Raw genomic sequence first — 12,966 nt, 5'->3', positions numbered from 1 at the left:
TGTTAAGGCTGCGTGCGATCTAAATATGAATTATGAATTCGCCCACTGTCAGTCCATGACTCTTAAGACCACACTTTAGCGTCTCTAGGTTCAATTCATTACGAGCTAACCTATTAATGTCTAAACAGGAGGGTATCCACATCAGCTCTACCCAATTATCCTTTACCAGCTAATTTGCGCAGGCTTGTTCGGTTTCTGATTGATTCCAGTTTCTTGAATCACAGAGAATAAAGAAACGTAGGCGTTCCTGGGTGGCTATGTACTCGAGTTCCAGGCTAGCAATCATGTCAGATGTGTACACAGAGCACATATATTATTGTTGCACGGTACTCTTTATCCCGGCAATGGTGATCCTAAGCATAGATTTAGTTGCTTATGGATTATTCCCAGTATCCAACCCTAGTAAAAGTCATGTTGTCCTTTGAAAAGGGGGGGGGGGGGTCTAAAGAACTCTGATTGACAAAGGTGAAATCATTTATCCGGGCGCCCCGGCCACCTCTCCTATTGTACACGTACTATCTGACCAACCATTTTCTTGTGATTGTCTTTAACAGTAACACTTACATACTTGAAGTGGAGAGACAGGGCTTCCAATATGGTATCCAGAATGCATCAAGTATTATAAATTAGATGTAACACTATCTTAGTGATAACAGAGATTAGTTTCGTACATATAGGGTTTATTTACATCGGAACAGAATTTAAAACATCTACATAAATACAACAAGAACATAAATAATAATATCTACACGGAACATTAATATAGTAAATGACTATATTTGAACCATTCCGCCCTTCTGTCGTGGCAGCGGCTGAACTCGGATGAACCCATTCACCGGTCTCTTCTCCTCACTTCTCCTCATCGCCCGTCTGCGCCTCTTCTCATCCCTGCTCGTCTCTCTATCAGCAAACTCCTGGTTATATAGCGTCCGGCGATAGGGAAAATAGATAAGACTCATGGTCATATATGAAATTGTCTATTTATCACGTCCTGGTATGATTAACTGGCCGATGCGTATATCCTTTGAAGTCATGCGGAGCTTGTATACAGATCAGATCATAATATATAGCTTGTAAATATGGCATTAATTGCATGTTTAATTAGATCATAGTCAGTTCGGTTATAGAGTTGCAAAGTTAATATAATATATTATCAAAAATCAACTGGGTCAAAAAGTTCTATGCCCCTAAATGATCGTTCAATTTGATGAAAGTTATAGAGCACTTTGTCACATAGAGTAACAAAGATAACTTCATGGAGAATTAAGGTAACACAGACAACTTCAGGGGATTATATCCGAAAACACGCTTACATTTTACACAGATGATCTGCATAAACCTTTGACAGGATTTAATTAAGCATGATTTGTTAAACGCACATGGTATGCTGCCAAATTAATCAAATGAAGGATGATATTCTTCGTCAGATTATGGAAGAAATGCAACCTCGTCGTATACGCAAATTGATGAACGATATTCATGCCAAGCTTTAGCCGAACTGCCTGTAGACTACTAATTCTGTGGCATTATTATCTCGATAAAGCTGAGTTCAAACCGGTTTGTATTTGTGATCCTGGCCATAAATATGAAATATCTGCACGGCCGATTTCATATCCATGAAATAATCAACATCAACCAATTTTTGTCATAGAAATTTGAATTAATAATTGAAACGTTGCAGACAAAATAACAATAACATATAGTTTCAATTTCGTATATTTCAACTCTTATACATTGATTTTGGATTAAAATGCGATTGGTTTCACATTTATATTGCAAGTAATATATGCCAGGGAAGTAATATACGCTTGACTTATGATTCTATTACATTTCTGTCAATAAAGTGTTTATATGCCTTTGACTAAAATAGAGTTTTCAGACAGATAAATGTAGAGGAACCATAAAAAAGGCGTAGGAAGTCAATGATCTATTAAGCTTCACTGAGGTTCAAATTGAAAACATAAAATTTCTCAGGTCCGATTTCAAGAATTCATGTGCAAGTGTATGATTTGACCCTCAAACATATAAATATGACGTATTATGCCTTGTAAAAAATTTTATGATCACGACTTTTTAGTGTCGAGAAAGTTTTTTTTATTATTTACGCTTTTATTTTGAGGATGGTGGGTATTGTGCGTTGCTATAAAAGGAAAGTTTGGTTCATTAATTTAATCTCTCATCGAGTTTTGCATTTCCCAGAGGTAGTAAACCATGTTTGTAGTGGCTCGGCGTAGGGTTTATGCAATAGTGGGCCCCCATAGCACACAAATGAAACATCATTCAAAGACTTATTTGAGTTGTAGCGTTAATTCCAATTTATATTTGGGCGTTATATCGGACTCGTGTTGTACATTCATCTAACTGAACTAAAAAGTATGCAAGTAACATAAGAATATATTGCATAAGGGATATATATCGCTGAGCGGAGCGAGACGCGAAGTGTTTTATGATTAACATGATTTACAGTAACCGCATTTCTAACATATTTTTCTTTTGAATCAACGAGTACACCTAAAAGCACGATAATTTTTGAGTCTGGTATAAATAGTACGTCCATAAAGTAATCCTCTGTTGCATTGTCTGTTCACTAATAATTCCTTCGAAGACCAAAAGTTGTTATGTGAGGCTGTAGGAGGATATTTGACAATTCAAAAAAATAATTGACTTTCACTAGACAGGAGAAAACGAGAAAAATAGAAAACGTCCGTGCTTTGCCATGTTTTTATTAAGTATAGAATGAATAAAAACAAAGGAAAGTACGGAACGGACTCTTTCTATTTTTCTCGTTTTCCCTTATTTAGTGACATTCAATTACTTTTTTGAATTGTCAGGTATCGTCTCGTCACTTCAGACAGTTATATAGAAGGATAAATCTTGTTTTCCTTGCTTGTTCATCATTTCCCTTTCTTTAAATCTTCATAACGCATCTATCGGAGCACTGATCTCTGTGTTAAAATTATATCTGGAACGGGTTTAACCAGTTCTATCACTTATGTGACACCAATATTGCCTTTAAGTGGGGCAAAGCAATGTTACCACCGCGGCTCCATATTACCAGAAGCTAGAGCATTTTCGGACAAAGAAATCGTACTTTGTGTAGTGTAGTATTGATGACGTTTCTGTTTTCTTTGTTTCAGTTGATGGCTCCACATTTTAATTATGCAATAAAAAATAATCTGAAAAATCAATGGACCCCGGAACTGGAAAAAGCCTGGGACACATTATTCAAGCTGATGACCTACTACATGAAAGAAGGAATGACGTGAAATCTACACTTTCCTCCGAAATTGTATGAGAATCTGACAAAATTAGAGAATTGTAGCCATTGCATTCAGAGGCAGCGAAGCTTGATATTTATTTTTTCAAATTTTATATAGGCTAAATGCTACCCAATTCTTTAGATGTCAAATTGACAGATCTGCTGTGAAATATTAGACAAATGCATATGTGAAGTGTCTTTGTGTAATTTTGCTAAATATCAACTCGAAAATAATTGTAGACACATTTTCAAGCAAATAATATTGAGTTGTTTCCCTTTTAATGGAAATCGAAATACAGAGGCCTTCCCGTAAATTGTGCGCTAGTCGCCTGCTAGCGGGCTTTAGATTATGCAGTTCTAAAGATATTTGTTTTTTTTGATAGATCTTAATCTTTTGAAATTCTGATATTGGATTGGATTTAGATATGAAATATATGTTGTTCTGTTATATCAGTGGTATATTCGATTCAGGTTAATAAAATATCATACTATTGAAAATGTATTCACGAATTTTAAATTTTATTTAAGAAACAGATGTGGATCAATTGGGCAGATCTGGGTTATATAGTATGCATTGTCACCGACAGTAGCACACAAACACGATTGTTAAGTATGGTACCTGGGAAGTGCTTATTCAGACATGTACAAATAAATTTATAAGCCCAATCACGCAGGTGTATGCTTTTTCAGATTTATTCATGCGATGATCATCGACTGAACAAGGACACCTGGATAAGGCAAATTTACTCAACCATATTCGGTAGCTGTTAGGATTGGATGATTCTTGCCTGGATTCTTTTTTCAATGGGACAGACTGTCAATTTAAATAATGTTGACCTCTTTACTTAAAGCTCATGATGCATTGTAGCTAATTCAGAACGTATTGTGCATGTTTGGGAAATGTTACTTTAATCCGTTAACAGTGAATCCTGCCCATTTAAAGATTTGGGTGAATATAATTTATCCACTCTAGCAATTGGTATGCTTCTAAAGATATTTTGTCACTTATACAAATTAAACGAAGACGGTGTCATGGAAGACCTTTCGGTCGCGGTTTGACCAGATACCCCGCCTGGATTTGTTCCTTGCGCATGGGTGTGTAGAGACATCCTGTCAGTTGCGCTATGGTTTGGTTGTCCTTTTTCATCTTATGGAAGCGGTGTTTATAACAGACTTTAATTTTATGAAACACTCTGACGATGTTGTTATGTATAGTGTAGTCCTCCTGCCATAGCTAATGGAATGCCGTATGAATGTCTGGTTTTACCGAAGATTTCTGATAAAACAATAATTGAAATGGACTCTATACATACCGTGGCGCTCCCGAGACCTTAAATTGTCATATTTGCTATAGTTTATTACTGTGGGTAAATTTTGTAATGTCAGCTGTTGTGTATATAGGTCGGGTAACCTGATATTTACATGTTGTTTTTAAGATAACATAGTTACATTTAGTAAATACTTACAACATTACCTTACAGACACACACCGACCAATATACTCCCCGTACACAATTTGTGCAAAAGTATTTGTATAAAAATAGTTATTGCTGTATGTGATCCCACTGGTCAAGGGTAAGTGAATACATCACAGTACTAATTAGGCCAATTTGAGACAGGCGTGTAGTAATTTTTATTTCTATGGTTTCATGTTTAATATGCGGTAGGAATATATTACCCCACAACGCTATTTTGATGTGCTGTTAAACTACATTCCATTTTATAAGGTTCTTCTAAGATTGAGTGCTACATTTATTTTTAGTACTAGATTAATCAACTCTAGTATTCATCCACGTTAATACTTATATAGTGCGATTCTAGAATCAAAATGATGGTTGTTAATGTGTGTACGAAGATAAACTGTATTTTTGTCATTTTAGCTAAATGATATTATGAAGAAAGTTTAGGATTTTATCACATGATTTGAGAAATAGAAAAGCTCTTTGGTTTAAACTTCGAACAAACACTCGATCAATATTCCCCGGTTGTACGTGACAAGGAGTAAGGGTCGGCTGTCCAACCTCCGGGATCTCCGGTTTTCTCCCACTGCTAAAGCCGCCTGCGCGCAAGCGAATAATTGAAATAAAATTGAACCATATGTTAGTCCCGAAATGACCTAGTTTGTGTCGACTGGACGTTAAACCCCATTTCTTTTTCTCCCTCTCAGACTTGATCAATTGGTCTCGAGGTGGACGGTAGTCTTGATTTCCGTTTTAAAAAAAATGATCAGATGACCGAACAAAATGTGGAGATGTTTGCCCAACAGGCTACCATTACCCAATGTGTTTGTAGGAGAGACTGAATGGTCTGACTTGGAAAGTCTGGTAATCACTGCATTGGAAATAAACACTTCTACTTTAAAGGACAATATTGGTGTCAGTCATTATAAAATTTTTGAATTGTGAGATACCCTTTCACCGTCCCATATAATAACTTTTCAACTTCAACGGAATTATCAGTGAAATGAAATTCGATCGTTTGTCTGTTACCGCTCGTTACTTCAGTCTGTTATATAGAAGGACAACTCGTGTTTGTCATGTTTGGCGTCACTTCCCGTTTCTTCACGTGCTTGTTATAAGTCTCCCGTAGCAATGATCTCTGTGTTAAAATTATATTTGGAATGTATTTGACCAGTTCTATCACATATGTAATAATGACTGACACCAATATTGTCCTTTAAGGGGTAACCTTTCCACGCGCATATTCAAATCAAAACACATCCGATTTAACCGGAAGACCGACTGGAGTGGATTAAATCGTCCTCTGGTTAAAAGTAGACACGAAACATGATCCATTGATAGTAGAGATTGTGTGACGTCATCAGTTGTATTCACAGGTAGAATCAAATTAAAGTAGTAATCCCGTGGAATTATCACCTGGTTGTTAGTTGATATAAACTGACCGACGACCAGTAAAGTTTGTAGGCGATTACACATTTGAACGAATTGTGAACAATAAGCGTAAAATTTACGTCTTTTACATTGAAGAAGCTGTGGTGGTTCAGTGAGTAAGACGTTGGCTCGCTAAGCTGGGGGTACCGTGTTCGATCCAGGTGTTGGCCGAGAAAGTTCATCGGGGATTTTCTGGCTCGGTTCCCCCATGCCAGTAATGTAGGTCGGATGACTGGCAAAAGGCAATGTACACATTGGCGTGTACGTAAAAGAACCCATGACAATCGGAACTTGAAATAAGAGCAGGCCGAACTGGCACGGTTCGGTCAAAATTTCCCTCCCAGCGCACTGCATGGCCTATGCCCGTCTTCATTAGCCCAGTTGGTATAGAACAGTAGGACGTTAAACCCCCATTTTTTTCATCTACATAAACTAAATGTAAAACAATACTTTTATGAAAAAGTGTCGCGGTCGTGTGCTTTACCCTTTTTCATCAGATGGTGGGATGGGATGGGCATTCAAAGCGCGAGATAATGATATAGACTTATATGATATCACAATTAATGCTTTGCATCAATGAAATTGAATCACAATATGATCGTAAATTCATAATAAAAATTGACGTCAAACGGGGTGTTAAATCGTGCAGAACTGATTTTATTGCATATCAGTAAAACTAAAACGTAGCGTCGGTAGTAGGTATATGTATTTAGTACGTTTTTATATAAAATCCCAGTTTCTGTGTCTTGTTAAAGTTCATTTCTTCACCATAAATTCCCGTTGAAATAATTTAGGTTCAGGAGCTTACAGAAGTAAAGTGTTAAATTAAAATCAATTTAAATTAAATACAAAAATAAAATTTTTAGCTGACATTTTCTGTTTGTGAATCTGTTGCTCGCCATATTTGATTTGTCAAACGTGAAAGAAACTGCACTAAATGTGTGGCAACAATTCCAAAGATATAATTTAACAACTGCGTATCATCTGCGTAATGAAAGATACATTATATGAAGCCTGTTTGCATGCACCCATAAATCAGAGCTGATCCTTGGGAAAAACTGCAACTTGATCGTTTGTAAAAACTGCATGATTACCTAAAACTGATTGTGATCCGTCAATTACTTATGACAAAAACACCACGCAGTTTACGTCCTTTCGCAAAGCTTTCTGCCAGTCTCCGAAATACATTGGTTCGTCGGCTAATATGTCGTGACTAGCATCAATATGCACTCAATGTAAAACCCCAAGGATTTATATGTAATTCTCGATAATTCTTCAATTGTATTATATGCTTTATGAAAGTCGGTCCTAATTTTGCAGACATCAAACCAAGACATGTTGAGAATATGGGGGCGATCCGCTTTTAACGCAATTTATTTTGAGCAATGTATTTCATAATTCTTACAGCAATTACATGTGTTTTACACGAACCACATTCACTGACAACTAGTCGTTATATATCTTTTATATTGCTCCTACAATTATTAATAATACTTATCTCTTCTATCTTGTTAAACTGTCAACATAACTATATTAAATTACTTGACAGCTTAGTAAATATGTGCCTCTAAAAGATACAAATAAATGATTAAAAAATGACGTATGTAAATATAGTAGATAAACAACCTTGAATGAGGAGAATCTTAAGAAAGCGGTGCATACTTTAAAGATGAATTGAACAAAATATGTATCGTTTTTACTGAAAGAAATATGTAGGGTGTAGTTAACGATAAAAGACTGAGTGAATCGTGAATAGTCTTCATTATAATAATGGTCTTCTAGGCAGCTGCGTGGTGACCCATGATTTTGAATAAGGAACAAGATCCCGTCCGGGCCCGCAATAGGCAGATTTAGCTCTTGCATAATGTATGTTTAATACTTGCTTCAGATATATAAAATAATATAACCTGAATACACAGAGCTTGTGTTATTATCTATATTAAATAGTGCTATGCCTATATAAAGATATACAGATTTTTATCTCGTGTCTTTCTTTTTGTGAATGGCTCGTTACACGCGACTTGAGCCATATTCATACAGATTTAAACACATATTGACACCCCTGTTAGATCCGTTAAATTCTTTACAACAAAATACTTTATTCCCCCCAAAAATGGCGGAATCCGTTTCTTGTCAATACTTTGCTCTTTGTTTTTCTAAAAGTGTAATAACTGTCTAATAAAATGGTACTGCAATACAGTTCAATGCGAATGATTAATTGAGAAATCCCGGGGTATAGGCGTAAGCAATATATAAATGGTTTTGAGAAGCAGTTTGGTCGGATGGTGTTTATAGCACTGCTAATTTAATGGAATTAAAAAGTGGAAATCTGAATAGAATGAAAGGTTCTAAGGCGTTATGGAAAATAGCCTTTCAGTAATTGCGTTGTCGTTTTAGTTTTCGTAATTAGTTCCTTATCTTAACGATGCATTATGTTAAAGCTAAATTTATATATTTTGGCTTCAAATGTTATATAAACCATTAATTACACCTTTATTCACATGACAAGCCTATAATATTTTAATAGCACATCTTGTCAAAACTTCAAACAGTGATAAAATCGCTCAAAATAAAGTAATTTGAATGAAATTTTCAATATATTCATTTTAAATTATCTATTTTTGAACTATTATAGCTCGAATGGCCTGCTCTGTATCTAAATCGCACATGGGAAAAAACGAATGATTAATTGTTAGAATTGTATAGTTTTTCCTTCTTTTTGCGAACTATTTTGATGGCTACTTATGAACAAAAAGTTCGTCTTTTAAACACATCTGATAATCATTATTTATTAGTTTTACTTTACAGTGTTTACTTGCACACGATGATTAATATAATTGATAAGATAGCAATGTAATTCTATAGAAACTTGAGACGATCAAATAAACAGTTATATATTTTGTAGGAGTTTTTGAGAACGTGATGATGAGATATGTTATTAATGTGTGATGTATTTTGATCGACGTAGTGATATACTGTGATGTATCTTTTACACATCACTAACAATGAAAGAACAAATACTTTAGGTAATGAAAGTATATGGGTTGTTTATTTAGTAAAGTGTATCATATGCTCTACTACACAGCGGCTTATTTGAATAATCCCAAGAATCTAAATTGTGGAATGATCCTGAAATGACGTTGTGGGCAAGGAGTGGGATTTCTCTTTGATCTTTGCTCCAGGTATGACGGCCTAATACACTATAGGTATTAGCAACACGACACTAAAGGTGGTTGTCATTACTATAACATTACAATGTGATGCAGTAAGGGAGGACTGAAATGTAATCCCACTGTTGTTTGAAGAAATATTTGACCCACTTTCTCTGTTTCAAAAAAACATGTTTTAAAATGCTTTCAGACTATCCTTTTGAATCTTTTCCGCTGCGTAACCCTTGTCTCTAAATATACGTAAAAGTTGTTTAAAGGGATACGAAAAGACACATTTGTGATTTCATCCCCCAAATCACTTAAATGGATCTCTGTCGAATTTTGTAAGTTGCTTGGGTGACACCGTCTTCATTATTTAAACCCCATTTTATTAATTTATTCATATGCTTATTAGGTGATACATATTCACATTTGTTTATCGGATGCAAACAGTTATCGGATACAAAGGATTGGGACAGGGACATCTTAAAAAGGGATACATTGACATGTTCACACATTTTTGATTATAGGTCTTACAGGTTCCCCTTCTCCAAACTAAATTTGGTAGGTATGTTGCTTCGGTGGTGGTTATTCAAATGCTGTAGTTCGTCGAATCCATAGTACCAGGACTGAGACAAATTTAGACATTTCATTACTTTTCTCCTACACAACTTCGTAAACTTTAACCAGCTTTGGTAGACATTATGTTTGCGTGATACTTAATTGATTTTCTTCATAAGGGCGAGGCGGAGAAAATTTAGGGTTCTTCTTCTAAATCACACAGTAGGTATGTCTATTAAAATGAAATACACGGGCCCCACAGCTCACGGGTAATGGATCATCAACTGTCGGGTGCATTCTTTTAGAATTTTGGTGTTGATTGGGTGGTACCTGTTTAGATATTTTTAAATTAAGTTGATTGACCCTCATGCTACAGACATTTCATCCTTCTACCGAACCATTATCCCGAGTTCTATCCCTGAGCTATTATATTTTAACAATATCAGAAAACTTAATGCTGACACGGCGTCACCAACCAATGTGAATGTAAACTATTACTCATTTATAAACATCTAAACCCTTTGAATACCTGTAAAATAATAAAACCTTTTTGTACGTCATACATAGTCATTGTCATTTGATCATTCAGATTCAATGACCCATCATTTTTGTACTGGTGTTCTATGGTATCCTATACAAATTTCTTAACATATTGGTCATTAGTTCGGCATTTCAACTCAAGTATGTTACATATTTTCTTAACAATATATAATAGATACAATATTATTTTAGATATAACAAAGGTATTGATACTTTGCTTTAAGATAGTAATCAAACATTTGGTTATCAGTAGAAAACACCAAGATTGAAAATATAGAAATATTTTCAGTGTTCATTCAGGTGTTATGTTGCTTTGCTATTTGACTTCTTTGAATTTGTCATTTTAAATTCAATTTGCAAATTAAACAAAGTACATCTATCGTACTGAAAGTTCATGAAAGCATATCAAACAATACATTCTTTTCAAAAATATTTGAGGTTATAATACTTACATTTCCTAAGCAGTGAGAGATTTATATAAAAAAAATACACTCGCCTGAGCACCTTCGCCTTTCAGCAAAAAGTTTTCATTCATGTATTAAAATATGAATTTATACAATGTCTTCCTTTTTATGGTAAGGTTGTTGTTTGTCTATCGCATTCATAATAGATGTGGTGTAAGTTGTTTGAGAAAAAAAGAGAGATTTGATTACTAAAAAATATGAAAGGTATGCACTAAATGCACCTCTGTTTACTGTGACATATATGGCCACAAGTGTGTGATATTTTTATTAATACCCTACCTATGGCTTCTTAAAAGGAATGTAACGGAAACAATTGGGCATTTATTTATTGTTCTTCAGATCTCCGAAAAATTCCTTCACGTTATTCATGTTTTATTCATTAAACGCACGTTTATATTATGTCACACTTTATCCTATATTTTTACATTTAATGAGAATTTAAACAAAACATTTTCAGCTCTGATGTAAGGGTCATAATGTCAACACAGATTTTCTTAATAATGCCCCTTTTACGTATTCAGTATAGCCGAATGAAAAAATTCATAACATTTACAGACTTGGAAATAAAAGTTGATATCAAGTCTATTGGATTTAATTCTTTTTATATAAACCAAATAAAATCCAAATTAGAACTTTAAGTGATGCTTAATCATTCTAGAAAGTCTCATACCACTTTCATGTATCACTGAAATTCTGAGAAAACGCTTCGAATAGCGACGCTCTCTCAGCGCCAAAATTCAGAGGGCATGCATTCTCAAAGTCACCGGTTCCAGTGCATATTCTGTGAAATCTTAGATTTTGTTTTAATCTCATGAAAATATGTTTGGGGGGGGGGGAATGAGTTTTGCAATAGGAGTTGATGTGTATCCGTTTCTTGAAGAAAAAACTTTGATATCGAGTTTACTGGTATTTTCAAAATTATTTCCTATAAAAGCTGTTGTATCGAGGTCTATACTTTTCGCTTACATTCTTTGTTTCTTTTATTGAAAGATGATAGGTATTTCATATTTCGAAATACTCTCAAATTTTTTCCGGAAAATATTGCCATACGATAAATATGTCACCAAGGAAAAGTCCATAGAACATACGTTTTGGTGGACATAGGCGAAGAAGTTCGCACTCCCACTCCGAGAGTAGTTAGATTTGATAGCTGGGGCAAATGTTTTACCCATGGTCGCTACAGATGTTAGTATGTATAGAAAGTTCGGATCTGAGTTGGGTTTGGACGGTACGGAGCTCCGCTATCATTCACTGGCACAATCTGTGATAAAATTGGTTCCGGTGACACCTATTATCCAAAGCTTCTAGCTAGCTGTTTTGTGACTTTTACTAAGCACTGTATTTGACGTCAAAAGTTACAATTAGGGTAACATAAATGTTAGGTATTACCTCAATGCTTATGTTAACGCTATTATGTGAGAAGTGCACCTAGCTGTTCGGATAGGACGAAATATCCAGGTACACCCGTTCACACATTGGCGTGCAGTAAAGGAACTCTTTGTTGTTGGAAATCAACGATCAAGTAGGCGGAAACTGCTTTACACGGACAAACTTTTCCTAGGTAAATAAATTTAAAAACCTACTTTATACCTCATCCAACATAGTTATGTTGACAAAAAATTAGCCAAATTATCTGAAGGACATGGTCACTTTAAAAGAAATATATTAACTCCTATAATCAAAATGAAGGTCATTTCAAAGTTGTTAGTTGTGTCAGGTTTATGAGATCAAATAAGCTGTCAGATCGCCTTTCAATTAGCCTTAGATTTAAATTATATCAATAATGACCACTTTACTGTAAAATTAGTTTACCTTTCCCCATCCTTTTACTCTTGCCAGTACAAATATATTAACAATTCATCGTGAACTGTGTGTAAAGGTCTCTTGATTTGGTTGCCTGTTTAAACAATAGTACATCAACTCACCCCATTAACGATACTTTCATTTAGGTCAAGATAAATATATTCCATTCGGTCAACAACTCATTTAACATTGTTAACTTTCATTGACAATCCTGTTAAAGTATGTAGGCTGGAATTCGTAAAAAAGGTAGGTAATCTTCAACGTCACCCCCTAATAAAGGACTGGTTTTATAGTTATCAC

The 12,966-nt window shown here is 35.0% G+C and overlaps 1 long non-coding RNA gene across 3 annotated transcripts in view; it reads left to right on the top strand.

The window, feature by feature from the left end:
* LOC126827816 (uncharacterized) overlaps nt 1-3,761 on the top strand; it is a 55,246-nt gene extending 51,485 nt beyond the window's left edge. For all 3 annotated transcript variants that reach the window (XR_007682880.2, XR_007682882.1, XR_007682881.2), the window contains exon 3: nt 3,138-3,761. This is a non-coding gene — a long non-coding RNA (uncharacterized LOC126827816). The remainder of the gene's footprint in view (nt 1-3,137) is intronic.
* Nucleotides 3,762-12,966: the final 9,205 nt, after the last annotated feature.

The sequence above is a fragment of the Patella vulgata genome, chromosome 7 (assembly GCF_932274485.2).
Source record: "Patella vulgata chromosome 7, xgPatVulg1.2, whole genome shotgun sequence".
NCBI classification, from domain to species: domain Eukaryota; kingdom Metazoa; phylum Mollusca; class Gastropoda; family Patellidae; genus Patella; species Patella vulgata.
The sequence above is the reverse complement of the archived record's forward strand: the minus strand, read 5'-3'. Positions and strand labels throughout refer to the sequence as shown.